Here is an 18068-nt window from a genome sequence, read left to right as displayed (position 1 = left end):
AATCAAAACTAAGCCATTGTTCATTATACAATGTTATAGCATATCGTATTTACACATTCAGCGAAAAAATTGTGAACTGATCCTACAATATCAAAAATTCACATTTGTGCACATAAACTGGTTTTAACCCCCAGTAAATTTGCATTTTACTGACCGTTCCAAGGCGGTACCAAACAATTCTTGATAAACATACCAATTATTTATATATATATAGTATTTATGCACTGTGCTGTTTATAGAGTTTTGTGCTGTTCTATGTTTCTTGTTTGTGATTTTGTGTTCTATGTCTTTGGCGTTTGCCCATTGCCACTAAACCGGGTTTACGTTTTAACTGTTTGCTACTGAGCATGTTTCTGTAGATTTTTGCATATACGAGATAAAGATACGATGCAGTTATTGTTTGAAACTATGAAGTCATATAAGTCTTGAAAAGTCTTTAAAAGTATTTGTCCTGGGAGATTCTTATTGTAATATGAACGGTACATACTTATGTAAATTATAAACATTTTTTTCACATATTTGTCTCGAAATATGTCCATAGAATTCGATTCCATTTCTCTTATTTACAATTATTTGCTTTAATATTTTTATTTACATGGTAAAGAGAAGTATATGAATTGGTTTTGATTACTATTTCAACATTCTTTAAGTGCTACTTCCGGTGTAAACAAACCTAAGTTTATTATTCTTTTTGTATTTAGCCATCCGGCCTTCGTCTTGATGCTTGTGGATATTGCTTATTGATATTGGTAAACTGATAAAGTAACGAAATTGACGCATTTAAGGAGATAGCTCAAATATTTTCAACAACATGATATCTAACACATGAATGATAATCGACCATTTATTGATTTGGAAAATAAACTCATGCAAGAATTTGTATTTGCAAACGTGAAATGGACCAACAAAGATTTATTTTAATAGGGAAAGAAGCTTTCATCAAAATATCGTTAGAAAACGCGTGTCCAAACCCCTAATGCATATTTAAATAACCTAGAGACATACTTTTAGAGAAACTGTCCGTTTATACTAAATGTTATATATATAAAACGAGCATATCTGTGATCTTTCGATGGGGCCTCTTGTAATTAATTCCTTTAATGTGTGCTTCATTATGGTTTTGGCAAGGTTTAGAAAATGGCAAAGTGCTACAAAAAATGACAATGTGCTAAAGAAGAAAATAACACATTTTATTGAGTTGTGAAGTAATTAAACATTATGAATATGACAGAATACGATATGAATTATGTTTAATTAAAGTAATAATAGGTTTCAAAAGCCAAATATGTTTACTTTGTATGTAAACATCAGATGTAAATCAAATTAAAGAAATATTTGACAGTCTAGAGTTTGCAGTGGTATAAAAGTAAGAGGCTGCCAATGCTGTCTTCATGAACACAGAAATGTACAGAGTACAGCACTCTTCCATAAGTCTTTAGTTAAAACCCAGTACATAATATGCGATTACAATCTGAATATCTTTAAACACCTCAATCCCTGATAAACATACCTAGTTTTTTTATATATAGTATGTATGCACTGTGCTGCTTGTGGAGCTTTGTGCTGTTCTTCCATGTTTCTTGTTTGTGATTTTATGTTCTATGTCTTTGGTGTTTACACATTGCCATTAAACCGGGTTTATGTTTAAACGTTTTGCTACTGAGCTTGTTTCTGTAGCTTTTCGCATCAATATTTACAGAGTACAATAGGAGTGAACTTTACATTCTCGTTTGGTCGGGATGTTTTCTCGCTAGATAGCAATATTGGTTTGTTGTTATTATAATTATGTAAAATAAGTTTAGTTGTATGAAAAGTTAATTTTACCTGTACAACAATCAACACCATCGAAATTCTTCCTTTTTTCCAGCAGTTTTGACCTTTCCGTCCGACAAATATCCACCCCGGGACAAAACGGACTATCCTCATTGCTGAACAAAGGCGCAATCAAATGTTTAGCCTCCTCTGTAGATAAACGCTCGGTCGACTCGGAGTTGGTAACAGTGAGCATTACAACAATTAAAAGAATACCCTTTATTAGCAAAGACATGATGAGAAAAAAATCAAAATCGAATGGACGACAGAACTGATAGGATCCTTTATATAGTGTTTTTATCTATGTGTCCAGGTGGTGTTTTCCCTACCGACACAATTTATATCGAGTATCAATTGTAAAACCCACTATTGTGTTCAAACAAAAATTGTAAAGCGGACAATAGAAATAAAATAACCATTTTCGGATTTCACGAATGAACTTTCTCTTGATCATGTTATATGGTAATGTCTGGAAATTACTTCTAAGATATCAAATATAAGTCTTTTCAGGACAAAGTTTTATCAGCTTATTCAATGAGAGCAAGGGGAACCACTATCACCTTTATTTTTTTAGTTTTAGATGAAATTATTGAAGATATTAATTTTCAAGCATTAACCAGAAAAGATTTAGAACTTTGGTATATGTGTGTGGATATGATTTATTTTGCTTACGACATTTTGTTGGTTGCTACATATCCAGTTAGTTACAGACAAGATGGATTGTATTTACCAGTGCATGTTAAACGGGGCTTTAAGCTTAATAGAAAAAAACACACTAGAGTTAGCGTGTTTGAAAAATGGAAGCAAGGTAGACAAACTCAATTTTATATTAACAACGAATTAGTTGATATAGGCTATAACTATAAGGATCTTTGGAACTTGGAAGTTAATCAAATGCGGTGAAAATTTTAAATGATTGGGCTTTTAGGATTTCTAACAATACCTAACAATCCTTGATAACATACCTAGTTTTCTTATTTAGTATATATGCACTGTGCTGTTTGTGGTGTTTTGTGCTGTTGTTCAATGTTTCTTGCTTGTAAATGTTTGTGTTTGTGTTCTATGTCTGTGGCGTTCACCCTGGGCCACGGCGTTTATGTTTAAACTCTTGGCTACTGACCTTGTTTCTGTAGGTTTTCACATATGTATTTAAGAGTCTTAAGAGCCTGTCTTTATTTTAATGTCATTCAAAACTTAACTTTAGCTTTAGTTTGTTTGACTCTATGGCTCGAAAAAGTGGGGAAATATAATTATTTCCGTTTTAAAATTGGCGAATTATCGTCTGCTTGTGAGGTGGTTGTCGATTGGCGTATGAATATTGGCGGGAAGGTACGGGTTCTCGTGCAGGGGTATCATGTAGTATATAAGGTGTCAGCGGCGTGTTTGTGCCATTCGAGGTTTTATCTTTGGCAGCAAGAGACGGTATTTGAGAATGGCGGAGTCAGAAAGCGATACTGAAAATTCATCGAGGAGATGGAGATAAAATGAAATTAAAAGTCGTATTGGAGCTGAAAGTCTCTTCATTGTGAAGTTGGAGAGTCTGAAAAGGGTTATTCAGGAAGACTAGGAGCGTATAACAGAAACTGTTAGGATAAAGGTACATGCAGACAATTTTGTGTCGATGAGAAGTCCTGCTAACAAAAAACAATTTCAATTCAACACTGAAGTTATTGGTACTTTAGTTGCTGGTAAAAAAGCAATTGAGTTACAAAATGCTCCAAAATCATTAAATTTCGTTGATGAAGCTCAAAGGTAATTTAAACATAAAAACAAGCTTATAAGAATAGTGGAATCCTCGTCGGCTGGTTGGGCGACAATACTTGAATATGAAAAGAATGATGTCGCCAGTGACAGTGACGACGATAAAAAGAATCGTCGAGCAGAAAACCGCGCAAAATCTAGGTTAGAAAAGTCCAAAAAATCTACAGAAAATGCTATTTCTGATAGTGTAAATTATGATTTTAATTTCTTGGGAATTCCCCCACCCCACCCCATGTTTTGATAGTTTAATCAGGTCTTCGTTATTATCATTTTTTTTAAATGGACATGTTTACAGGTTTAATGCCAAAAAAGAAAGAAAAAATGTAACGAAGTTGTCACACTTAGTCGGTTTAAAATATGAATTTGCAAATCTAAGAAGATAACCATCATTGTTGAAATTACTTTATTAAAGATTTTTACCAAAACCAGTTCGTCTTATATAAATTGTAACTTGAAAGAATTATTTAGACAGCTAAATGATGTTTTATTATTACAAAAAGTTCGTTCACATTTCATTCGAGGTAAGTTTTTTTCGATGTCCGAGTCTATGAAAAGTGAAATAACTCCTTTAATACTCTCAATAAAATTAACGATCGATCCCATTTGACTTATTTTATTCGTGATGTGTGTGTCACGGTGAACGTTTTACGGATGCTATCCTATTGTGTTTTTAGCAGCTTGATGGATATTTTTATTTATTCATTGCCGTTTAAAAAACAAGTGTGTTTTCTGCAGAATTGATTCAGAGCATTTGGTCATTTGTTTTTTAGATTTTTTTTTAATTTCGCGGTTTCAATGTGGTTCATTTAATTTACTGTATTTTTAAATTTGTATTTAAGTGTTTGTTAAATGTTTGTATTTCAATTTTTATTTTACTCACGGTCTTTTCGCAGTTTTCGCAAACCACATTTCGCCGGAAGGTCTGACATGGAGAGTCAGTCCATTAGAAGATTCACCGGCCGTACAATCATCCGCTATGCGTGCGGAGAAGTGGGCCATTTCGCTAATGATTGCCCAGGCAACTGGAGCAGACATCCTGGTGCCAGATCCTTGCGTACAGGAGCGACGGCTACCGCGGGTACTAACCAGTCATTGGAAACATGGAGCCAACTTCCGCGAGACACTCGGAAACTGACAGAAAGCCTACCGTGTGAGGATAATTATGATAAGTAGTGGACTTTTGCAAACTGTTTGCAAATGATTTTCTAGGCACTAATGTTCAAAATATATTTTGTGAGAATGCGAAAGATCTATTGACGTTGCGTACGATGTTGGCGTACATTAGCGTAACCGACGTTATCGTCATTTTTAACCGTTTTAACGTTGCATAGATTACTTGAGGTGTTTTTCGATAGTATGCTATTTTTTCTGCTCCAGTTTCGAACTTCATCTTAATAGTGGAGATGAAAATATTTATACATTATTCATTTTAATTTAATTCTAAACAAATAAGTTATGAGTGAATTATATTGCAATGTTCGTATATAATCGTATACGTAAACATTATTGAGTTTTCAAACGTAACGTCGACATCACATTAATATCAAAGGCTGTCACATCGTGGCTAGATTTTGCAATTTTCAAGTGTTAATTTAGTTTATATTCAACTTAAGACAAATGCACACCAATTTGTAGTCAATTTTATGTACTTTTAGACTGCAGTTGCAGATTTATAAACAAATGCATGTTTCTTTAAATATTTCGGCAAGTTACAACTTCGTTAATTTATTTTTTGGCATTTTTTGACACGTGTGACTTCGCAGCTAGATTAAAGTATACATATAATAAACGCTAAAATCAGAGTCAAAATAGGACAAACACTAACTAATTACAATGTAGAATTAATGTACGTTTTAACAAATATGGTCGCGGGAAAACATAAAATCTTACTTTTTCAACTTGATATGTCTTTCGCTTGCCATTTTTTACCGGATATCTTGAACTGCATATGATTAAAACTACGTCATATATAGTTGACGTCACGTCACCGAGTCTTCTTTTTTGGCCGAAAAAAATAATTTTATTAATTTACCAAGCCGCTAAACAATGCGCATTGGTAAATTATGTTACATCTTACTTGACGTTTTTGTGATGTTTTCTATTGTTATATGTCGAATTAAATTTATACTAATTAATAAACCTACATGCAATCCCATTATCTATTTGGGCGACAAAAATTGTCTTTCTTGTCATATAAGAATATCAACAATCGTATTTCTATAACAAATTTCATGAAGCATTGAGTTGCAAAAAAATAACAAATTCCCGATGTACGCCAACAACGTACGCAACGTCATTTCATAGCCTGACCATTCGATAAAAGAAAGATTAATACTTTGTGCACATTTCTAAAAACATGCTATCGGAGCTAGTGAGGATGTGTTTTTCGTTATTGAAACCGGTTATGTACAGTAAAACTGCGATCGCTCGAGGAAGCCGGGGACCGAGCACAAACCTCGAGGGAACCGATGTGTCGAACGACCCGAATGTAAATTTTCCAGTCTGTTATGAAATATCTTTTAGTGTATTTAAAGTTTGAAGTCGTTAAATCGACTGTTTACTAATATACCGATTATGTGTTGCGTTGTGGAAATATGTTCAAAGGCTGTCGTGTACTAAACGTGAAAGAAATATCAATAAATAAATAAATTAAAAAGTACATTTTTACAAAATTGCTTTATTGCAAAGCAAAGTGACGAGATGGAATTCTTTTCAGAGATTCCGAAATTGGATCGATATGGTAGTGTTTCTTCATATTTTTATTACTCATTTACATTTCTCACAATTAATTTCTTGTCATTAATATATCATAATTATCTTCTCAAATGCCTTTATCAACTAATAGCGGTCATGCCTAAACAGTGATAAACGCTTTTTCACACCTTATCAAATTGCCATTCAACTGTCATTGTTTAAATGGATATTTTAAAACTTTCGGGAAAAAGTGTGAAAATATTACCTCGAGGGAGCCATATGGTTTTGTTAAAGGTTTTTTGTACTTTGGACCGAATATATTGCTCGACTCCTCGACATATTTAGGTTTCGACGGAGCGTAGGTAAAATTTATGTGAAAAAACAAGGAAAAACGTTCGGGACCAAGCTCCGACCTCAAGGGAAAGCCGGTTCTCGAACGACCGCTAATTCAAACGACCGCAGTTTTACTGTAATATCATTTATTAACGTACAAGCGTCTTTTGTCATGAAAAGTAAAAGTTCCGCCCTGATAACAATTTTTTGTAGAATTTGCCATTTCCTCGTTAGGTCAGAAAAAATGAGTTAATGAACTTCCGTTTATTCGACTTTAATCCTTTGTCCGAAGCTACAAACAGTTCGTCAGAGAAACAGGGGCTGTAACTGTACTTGAGTGTTTTATACACATTTGTAAAGAAAGACAAATTTAAGTTTATGGAGTTCAAAGTTGCGAAGCAATGTTTAATTCTGGATAGTAACATGTTCAATTTTGATCTTAATACATGAAGTGGATACCATCACTTTTCAATTCAAAGCATTCATTATACTAACTTTGGGGTTTCATGGTAATTTAACGGACAGCTGAACTACTACGTTTTTCCGGTATTACCATTTGGTCTCTCTCCTGCACCTTTCTTTTTTCTAAAGGTTTGCGGCCTTTAGGTAAATACTGGAAAAAGCAATGGTTTAAGGATAGGTTTTTTTAAGATGATGGTTGATGCATAAACTTTTATGTTGAATTAATCTGTATAGATTCAAAGTTTGTATTAAGTACTTAAGAAAAGGCAGGTTTGTAAGTGAACAAGGAAAGGCTATTTTATGAGCCCGTTCAGTCTCAAGAGTGGTTAGGCTTTGTTTGGGATTTGTAAAAAGGCAGTCTTCTTATTCCTGGTCAGTGTATTTGTAATGTTCGGGATTTCATTAAGCAAATATTAATCCAATGTCCAATTACTGCGGCTAGAAAAGTGGCACAGCTAGCTGGTAAAATTATTTCTATGTCGCCTGTCCTAGAAAACGTATGTCGGTTACAAACCAAGGCATTTTTCAGAGTGTTTGAGTCCAGATCCAGTTGAGATCAACAGCCTTGCAAGGTTAATTGTTATTGCAATTTAATATTTTGGGGAGATTTTTTGGGGAATCATTTTCACAAACAATTGTTTCAAGACTATTTACCCACTGTCATTGTATTTTCTGACGCTTCTGTAGTTGCTGGGGCTGCGTATGTTGACTGTGATGGTGCAATTGTCCACAAGGCTTGGTCAGATACAGAACAGAATAAAAGATCTACGTACAGGGAATTGTTGGCCATTAAATTTTCCTTCGATTCTTTCCGAAAAATGTTGGCGGGGAAAATAGAAGTGTGGAATACTGAGAGCAAAACTGTTGAAGGAGGTAGTATGAAATCGGAATTAAACTGTTTGGCTTTGGATATATTCGCTGTTTGTGCTTCCCATTGTATTTCTGTAGAGCTGCGTTGGGTAAAGCGAGCTTATTGACGAATTTAGTAGGATAGTCGATCATTATCACTATGGGGTCACTGACGAGTTCTTCGAATACACAAATGGGTTATTTGGACCTTATAATATGAATCGTTTTGCTAACAAAATAAAAAATAATATAAGTCAAATAAAAAATTGCCTCGTTACAATTCTCTCTATTAGAAGCAAGATACAGAAGCGGTTAATGCTTTCTCTGTACATTAGAAAAAGGAAAGTTATTGCTTAGTTCCACCAGTTTACCTCATTCCAAAAGTTTTGAAGAGCTATCGGTACTCTTGTTGCACCTTACTGGGCTTCAAGTCCGTTTTTTTCTTTTGCTTTTTCCTGCAAATTCAACCTTTACACCTTTCATTTGGGCCGTATTACTTTTACCGAGCCACCAAAGATTTATATCCAAGCCCTTTTAAGGGAACGATATTCGGTCTGAAAAATTTACAAGTTAAGTAATGGTTAATCAGCTTGATTGTGAACAGTCTTAATAGAGTTGTAAATTTTACAGTTAAAAGTTTGTTTGAGACAGTCCCTAAGTCGAGGGATAAAATCGTTCTGATTTATGATAGGATTAGTTGTGTGTTATTTGGATTGCGACTTTTGAAATTTGATTGTATGTCGTTGTTGCTGTTGTTGTTGTTGTTGTTGTTGTTCAATCTATGATTTATGTTTAGGTACTATAAATGTAATATTCAACATTTGAGTTGTCACACTTAAGTCATTATGTCATACTATGTTGTACTCTTATTACTTTATGAGTATGTTTTTACAGCATTCTTTAGCACAGATGTCTGGACTGATGTAAAAACACATGCTCCAGGACTGTTCCCAGATTTTGTGGAAGTATGTTTACAAGGGAAGGAAAGATCGACTTCTAATATATTATTCTTTGGACTTCAAGACGTTTAGTTATTGGTGTGAACAATATAACTTTTCATCTCCACCGGCTTCACAAACTACAGTTGCATTATATTTTGGGCATGTGACAAACAACTCGCGTTCTTGTAGTCGATCGAAACTAAATTCTATTTTTTACGCCATAAACTGTGCTCATGTTGTTTCAAATTCTATCAATCCATGCAACAATGATTTGCTGAAGCTTTTGTCTTCAAGGATGTTTTTCGAATGATTGTAAAACCAGTTAATCAAAAAGAACCAGTTACCTCTAATATTTTGAATAAGTAAATTGAAAATCTTGCTTCTGAGAACAATTCCTTAGGACATTAATTGCGAAACAGCAATTTGTTTGTATTATCTTTTGCAGTTTAAAAGTCTCATATAATAACAATCCAGTCTACATAACTGCATTAAAAATGGTGGTTGAAAATGAATTAGAACTGATGCGATCATTTCCTGTGCCACGTGATGCAAATGGGGTCGTCCATGTCCTTTGTACACAATTCCAGTCTTTAATTAAATGAACACCATAAAACGTTTCTCGTGATAACATATTGAAGTATAATTATATAATTCACAAATTCAGCGAGAACATAGTGAACTGGTCCTAGAACATCAAAAATATATTGAAAGAAAGTATACCCTGCATATATTATCTTTACATTCGTTTGTTTATCGTTCAGTGAATTTTATTTCCCGTAATAATTCGTGCAACAGTAACCATATTCGTGATAATATGTTAAAGTATATATTTTCTAACCAATTCAACGAAAATTTGTTATTTTGTTATAGAATATCAAAGCTTCATTAAAACAAATAACGTTCATCCTACAAATTGAACTTTACCATTTGCAATTAGATTGTTCAGAAATTTGGAAAGACAAATAAATTACCAGTGTATGCGCTATACAATTTTCAAACTTGCTTTATTGCATGCTAATTTAATGAACAATAATAGAATAATTATTTGTGATAAAATGTTTAAGTTTATCTAAATTACAAATTCAACAAGAAAAAAAGTTAACTTGTCCTAAAATATCAAGGAAATTATCACTGAAAGAATGTTAACCCTGCAAATTTAAATTGAGCATTTGTTTCTACATTTATTATTAATTCACATTGTAAAGAGTGTGATTATATGAGGGTATTGAAACAAAGAAAAAAAGCTTGCTTGCGATCTGAACTGTCCGCCTGGTTTTATGACATGTTGAATTTGTTATTAGAGTTAGTGTATAGTTGGAGTCGTTAAAGTGACCATTGACTGTATTCATTTCAGTTTATTGTCATACATGTGATAGCCTGATACCTACGTTTAGTTGCAGAAGATTAGAAATACATAGAAAGTCCACAAATGCCTACCTATCCTAACATTTGTTGTGTTTTAAAAATCGCATAATAAAAATTTGATCGATTAACAATCCCGAAGAGTTCATTTAAACACGCTCTTGGAAAAGTCACAAAGCAGCACGCACATAACGCTTTCTGGTATAACACTGATATTAACACCCTATTAACTCCCTTCCGGAAGACTAAGAATCTCAAAGACAATATGCAGGGTCAAATTTGCGATCTCTGAGTTGACAGTTAGTTGTTTATACACGAATCTGCATGGGCTCAAATCAGTCAATTTTCGTTTGGAGATTGAGGATAAAAGTAACACTTTTATCAAATGGAAGCTAAACAAACTCAAGATGAAAGAGTGCGGCCCGTAAACGCTAAGTACCTATCAGCTACTTAGAATTACTGAACATTACAGCATTGTATAAAATTCGCCACCTGCTGTCATAATATTAATGAGACACTCTTATAGTCTTAATATGGCTGTATTTGGCGAGTTGCATTATGCTTATTGATTCAGCCGTTCGGAATTCGTCCTGATGATTTCTTTGTTGATTCATGTTGAAATAGAAAATGTTCAATTTTAAATGATAAAGACATTTAAGAGTAAATACGATATCTAGCACATGCATGTCAATTAATCGGCAAACAAACTCATGAAAAGATTTGCATCCGTCGAATGTAACTTTGGATCACTATTTTACAATCGAGCATGTTGACCCATATAATAGTAGTATAACATTTGTAATAAATACGAACGCTCTTTCGGCGAACATTTATAAAAAAAAATAGTATCATATGCATATTACCATATATAAGGTATTTCAAATGTGCTGATTTTTTTTTAATTAGAGCTTATATTTTTAATAGGGGCAGAGGCTTTCGACAAAATATCGTAAGAAAACGCGAGTCTAAACCAGAATTAATATTCAAATAACCTAGCGTCATACTTTCAGCGAAATATTTCGTTTAAAAATAAAAATTACACGAGCAAATCTGTCTCCTGTCGATGTTGCCTCTTGTAAATAATTATTTGAGGTGTGCTACATTAGGATTTTAGCCAGGTTTAAAAAGGGCAGGGTGCTGCAAAAAATGCCTGTGTGCTAAAAGAAAAAAGAGCACCTTTTTTAGGAAGTAATTTAACCTCGTGAATTAGACAGACTACGCTTTGAATTATGGCTAATTGTTACAAAATTAGGTTCAAAAGCCAAATATATTTATAAAGTATTGAAATATTATGATTTTAAATCAAAGCAAAATAAATATTTGACAGTCTAGCGCATTTAATGGAATGAAGGTAGAAGTCCGCCAGTGCTGGTCTCCATGACGACAGAAATATGCTGCCAGAAAATGACAGACCGCAGTACTCTTCCATAACTCTTAAGTTAAATATTTATGCGAAAAACTTCAGAAACAAGCTCAGTAGCAAAAAGGGTAAACACCAAAGACATAGAACATAAAAAACAAAAACTCACCAACAAACTTAAAACCCTGTACATAGTATGCGATTATAATCGTAATAATTGGACATAACTCATATAGCACAATTGAAATGAACGTTGCATTCTCGTTTGGTCTAGATGCTATCTCGCTAGATAGCAATATTGGCTAGTTGTAATTATAATTATGTCAAATAATTTTAGTTGAATGCGAAGTTAATGTTACCTGTACAGAAGTCAACACCATCAACATTCTTCCTTTTCTCCAGCAGTGTTGACCTTTCCGTCCGACAAATATCCGCCCCGGGACAAAACTGACCATCTCCATTGCTGAACAAAGGTACAATCAAGCGTTTAGTCTCCTCTGTAGATAAGCGCTCTTTCGACTCGGAGTTAGTACCATTGTGTATTACAACAATTAAAAGCATAAACGTTATTAGCAAAGCCATGATAAGAAACAAATCGGAACGGAACTAATCAGTTGCTTTATATATTGTTTGTCTGTGTATCCAGGTGGTGTTTGTACTGGCAAAACATTTTATCTCATGTTTCAATTGCAATGTAATGTTATACAAAGCTTACACAATTTCAATTTATATTACTCGTTTTTATTACATATCTGTTATCAAATAAGCCAGTCCCTTAAAGTTGCCTTGGGGTATTTGATCAATGGAAAATAGTCGCATTTCAATTGCTGGTAGTATATAGCACGTGCAGTAATTTATTAATAGTGTATAATATGTAGTTTTCATATAATGTAATGTAATTTTGATGATAGTGGTCGCCGCCTGCATGATAAGGAATATGAATGGAGATGTAAGAATGAATCATACATTGTTAGAACTTCACAATTACAGCAAGGTGACGTTTAATTATTAGTTTGTGGCTCTTCGTGTTAAAAATGAAAGTAGATAAATTTTTAATGAGAGCAATCATTAAACATTCAACGGTAATTTACATGTATATGGATTTTTTTTAAAACTTATTTGCAGTCTAGTTCTAGTGTTATCGTTGTTGAGATATTAAGAAGGAAAATCAATTTCTCGAAACGTATCCGAATACGATAAAATTAAATACTGGTGAAAAGTGGTCTGTTTCTTCTTGATATTATCGAGAAACCGCCATGTATATGTATATGCTTACAAAAGTAAAATAACTCCCTTTCCAGTGCTTACGCATTGGACCGATTCTTGTAACAGCATGATCAAATAAAAATTGAATTCATATAATAACAAAACAATATTAGCCGGGTACCGGGCTCGAACCACTGACCATTTGACTATCAGCTATAAGCGTTTCTTTCTGAGCTACAATGTCGACATGTTAATCTTATTGCAAACTACAAAAACAACATTGAATAAATCAGATTTTGCAATCTTTACAACAGTGAACGATTAGGGAGGAGCCAAATACCTTAAATAAAGATTTACTACTTCGCATTATGATACCAGTATACCATGATATTTTGTTGCCCTTGACACATACACTCAGTTACTGTTCACATGCACATAAATTATATTGTCCTTTAGTTTATACTTTTCATTTTTGCTCGATTTTGACGAAAGCTGTTGAGTGCGTTTCCTTGTAAAAAACAAGTGCTGTTTTCTTTTTGAGAGGCCATGAGAATGTACACTTGGGTGAAAGGGGGATAGCTGTACATCTAGACCACTCTGACCCTCTTGTATATATCGCTGTCCAATATATTGATCACGAATAGCAGATAGTACTAAAATTTGTTCATGAATTTTAAATAAATGCCATAATAAATGTGTTTGTAGGGTAGAAACGGGGCGAGTGGTCCGCGGTCGTGTTTTTTAGAAATAGTTGAAACCTGGAGAAACCATAAAATGGCCACAAAAGGTGTGCGGGGTTTCCGCGAGCATGTTGAAAAATGGCGGATTTATTTTTTTTTGGGGGGGAGGGGTTAAAGGATCCAAGGTCATTTGATGATAATGGAATTATTTCAAACTAAATAAGTGTCAAAAAACAAAACAAAAAGAATATTTTTGAGATTTCAAATGAAACCCGATTTAACAAACTACTGACTTAGAATGCAGATATCATACACTTATATATGGCCATAATGCATCGCATTTTAATGAACCAAGAATTGCAGATTAATAATTCACAAAGTATTATCTAAGATACTGCATTATACACTTTTCCATTATATTTATCCCCCAAAACAAACTGAGGTGAAGCACTGCGGAGGAACTTTGTGAATCTTCATTTGACCCACACTGTCTGTTTTAAAACAACAACAATGGAATATCAGGATAAACTCCTAGTAACATAATCTATTTATAGTTTATCTTATCCTGAACAAATATAAGGTCCGACCAAAAGCATAGTTGTTAATGGAATGCAGTTATAGTTAACCATGTAAATAATGGACGTCACAGCTTTAGGATTATGGAAGGGAATATCGGCCAGGACATGCATGCTGCTAAATGACAATTGCATATTGCCTTGTGTTATTTGATTTATGTGAATCACATATTCTTGCGTGTAAATGGCAAATGCATCCATTCTGTGCCATCTTAAAATGTTTGTGCGAACAAGTTCTTATTGCTTTGTAAGTTTTACTTTGTGAAATTGATTAAACCATTCCTCCATTATTTAATACTGATGTCGCAGAGTTTCTTTGAGTTTCCGTTTCGAATATAACATTGAATAAATTTTACCATTAGACTGAATACTATTTTCTTAATTATTGTCAATTTTCACAATATAAATTATATCTCAATAAAATCCAGTTTAACACGTTCACAATTTAATAATTTACACATGAAATGTCTGAAAGATGGAACTCTTAATAAATCCTAAAGCACTCTAAATAACCTAAGATGGAACACTAATTGAACACACAAACAACAGCTTTATATAGTATGAATTGCCGCCAAAAACGACACGCAAAAAGCATGCACCTCATGTTTAGGAGCAATGCACATATAAAGAATTGGATTAGGAGCAAACCTAAAGAACAGAACATCTAGGAGCAATGTAAATAATACAAATGATTTCATGTACAAAGTAAACTCCTAAGGAGCAATGTATAATAGAATCAAAATAATTCATACTCGTGAAATTCACTACAACTGACACATGCAGGTTTACATTTACCTGTTGTCCGTTGTTTTGTATATAGGTCCCTGTTGTAGGTTTCATTCATAAATCTGACAAATGGATTCTTACTTTTGCTATCTTCACTTGCGTAGCTGTGCTCTTTGATATGCTTGATGTTAATATACGTATATATTTATTAAATATCAAGTAACAGTAGTTTAGGCATTAAATGATTAAAACAATACTAAGTAAGCACTAAGCAACATGAAGTTAATCAAATGAGCCTTTATCATTTGAAATATGTAATTCATATAAAGCTGGGAACCAGAATTTCCGGCAGTTTCCGCAAAATCGATGAACCATGCACGGTGTCTTAGAAAAAAAAACCCAGACGGATTTGACCACAACCAAACCGAAAACACCAAACCGAAAGCAATCAAGATACAGTATTTAGGTAATCTCATTTGGCAAAAAGCATGCAATTTAATTGTGACAATAATGTTAAAACCTAGTCAATAAGAGAAATATGTTCACTACCAATAACACTATCATAAAACACTACTGTATGGACATTTCGGAATAGGACCCCAATTCGGACATTTGAGTTTTCGTAAAAAAACCTAGATACAGTGTGGATTTAAGTAAACGACAGTGTGTATTTTGGCAAGTGCTTGTTTACATAATTACGTCAAAGATGTCCGTGTTCTACAATAATGATTTGACCAAGCTACCAGAATCCTCTATGACAGTAAAATAACTAAATTATAATACCTCGAATACTACTGGAATCCCCAGTTTAAATGTGTATTGTGTGAATTACGAAAATAATTAAATTTCAATACGGTTTCAAGTATTTTAATGCTTGAATATAGAATAAAGTAAGAGTTTTAATCTGAAAGTGACAAGGATTCCGGTAGTTTACCGCTGATTATGTAATGACCAAACTACCGGGATCCCCTGCGAATTACTAAAATATTAACTAATTTTCCATACTAATATAAGTATGTATGCAAATGCAAACAGTTAGTTTTGTTGAAGTACCTTTCTTTTGCAGAACTTCCTGGTGCATGAGAACAAGAGGGGGTATTGGAATATTTAAAGAAAACAACAGGGTTTACCGGTGCACATGACATGTATGCCATACAAGAAAATAGCTTTATTACAAATAAGTTTATTTTCCAGAAAAGTATAGATGCATGTAAATATATAATTTGAAAATGGCATGTAAAGCAACATAATGTAGAATATTACTTGTAAATAAATAAGGAGGTACAAGACCTTTCTATACAAAAATGAATTTCGCATTGTATCACAGATTGTTATTAATAATGTAAAAAATCTTATTCACAACATCACAGATGGCAGTTCAAACTATTGGAATAACAATTGTTAACAAACGAAAAAACGTTTCTATTGTGTAGACAAAAGCGTCATACAGCCTTAGGTATTTTGCATAATGCCACATAATATAACACAATATACAATGAAATATGGCGCATACAAATGTATGTAAAATAACATAATGTAGATTATAACGTGTAAATAGATAATGGGTGTGTAAGCTTATTCATACTCGCACTCGGGCCTTGCCCATTCGGCGTGTGCTCCGTTAAGATTGTTAGTCATTTTAGGTTTTTTGGAGCAATGTGCACAGACATAATGTAACCCTGGTTAGAGCTACCCTGGTTCTTTAACGTGCACCAGTGTATAGCACTGTCACACGGGACCCCCATTTAACGTCCCTCCCGGAAGACGATTAGTTTTTTTTAGTGCTGAGACGGGGATCGAACCTGCGACCCCTGGATTGATAGTCAAGTGTGTTACCTCAAGACCACGGATCCGCCACGTAAATAGACAAGGAAGTACAAGATCTTTATATACAGTTTGACACCTTTAATCCGAAATAGTAGGGACCCAACAAAATATTTCCGAATAGCGATATTTCGGATTAACAATTTTTAGAAAATGACAGCGTTCGCAAAGTATAGATGACTTAAAATACTAAGTCGTGAATATTGCAATGTTGGTTACACGGAGTTATTTCAGAATGATATTCAGATTGTGTTAACCAGAAATTATATACACACCGCATCACCCAAATAAATCGCTCATTTTCTGACATCGATGTTTGTAACATACGTGTGCTCAATGTCATTCTTCAACAAGCTCCAATTGTTATCCATTGTCACCTCAAGCCGATGCCCGAGTGCATTCGAAGTATTGTGTGAAAAAACTATGACATGTTCAAGTTCGAAATAAGAACTGATAAATAGGTGTGAAATACCAAATCGGGAGATTAAAGATCAGTTAAACATAGGAGTAAAATCGGGACCGAAAAATAATTACTATTTTTCTTTAGAATTTTGATTAAACGGTGTTCGGAATAGCGGTGTTCAACTGTGTACGGAACGAAAATTCGCACTGTATCACAGATTGCTATTAGTAGTCTTATTATTAGTAATGTTGAAGTCATGTTCACTATATCACAGATGGTAGGTTGAAATATTTGAATATTGGAATAGACAATTTGTTACAAACGAAAAAAACAAAGTATCAATTGTGTAGACAAAGTGTCATACTGCCTTAAATATTTTTAATAATGCCACATACCATTTTGAAGACATTTACATTTGAAAAAAGTTTGTTCTAAAATGAAATCATATATACAGATATGAGACTTGGTTGAGAGTGCGAGTTGAGGAAAGAGCATATCATCATATTAACACTTGGCCCCACCAACAGGTAATTCCTGATCAAAGAAGAGTTTGTTTTAAAATAAAATAATATATACAGTAATGAAACTTGGTTGAGATGGTGCATATAGGTGAAATGTTACTAGGTCTTTATTGTATTACCACCCTAGTGATTAAGGGCCCCAACAACAGGTACACGGCGTATACAATGAAAACTTCGTATAGATTAAGTATCCTTCTTCGTCCGTTTTGTCACTGTAGTAGTTCTCTTTGTAGTTCACCTTCCTTCTTCTTTGTCCGGGTTTCCTACCAAGGGTCTTTGGGGCAACAATTGTAACCTGTCCGCTAGTTGACGTCAGTAGACGTGAGTTCGTGGACAGGTAATTGCGGTACATCGTCACATAACCATGTCGGCCGTTTTTGTATGTTTTGTCGTGTTTCAAGGTCGCGTAATACCTCTGAATAACTACAGCGTTTCTTTCATCTGGCTGAGGGTTTAAAACACAGTACATATATGAACCATTGCTTTTTATCTAGAACACAATTCCCCCCTCTTTTTTAAAGCATTGACAAACAATTATCACTGTCCTTGACGTAGTATG

The sequence above is a fragment of the Mya arenaria genome, chromosome 7 (genome assembly GCF_026914265.1).
Source record: "Mya arenaria isolate MELC-2E11 chromosome 7, ASM2691426v1".
NCBI classification, from domain to species: Eukaryota; Metazoa; Mollusca; class Bivalvia; order Myida; family Myidae; genus Mya; species Mya arenaria.
Note: the sequence above shows the minus strand (reverse complement) of the source record.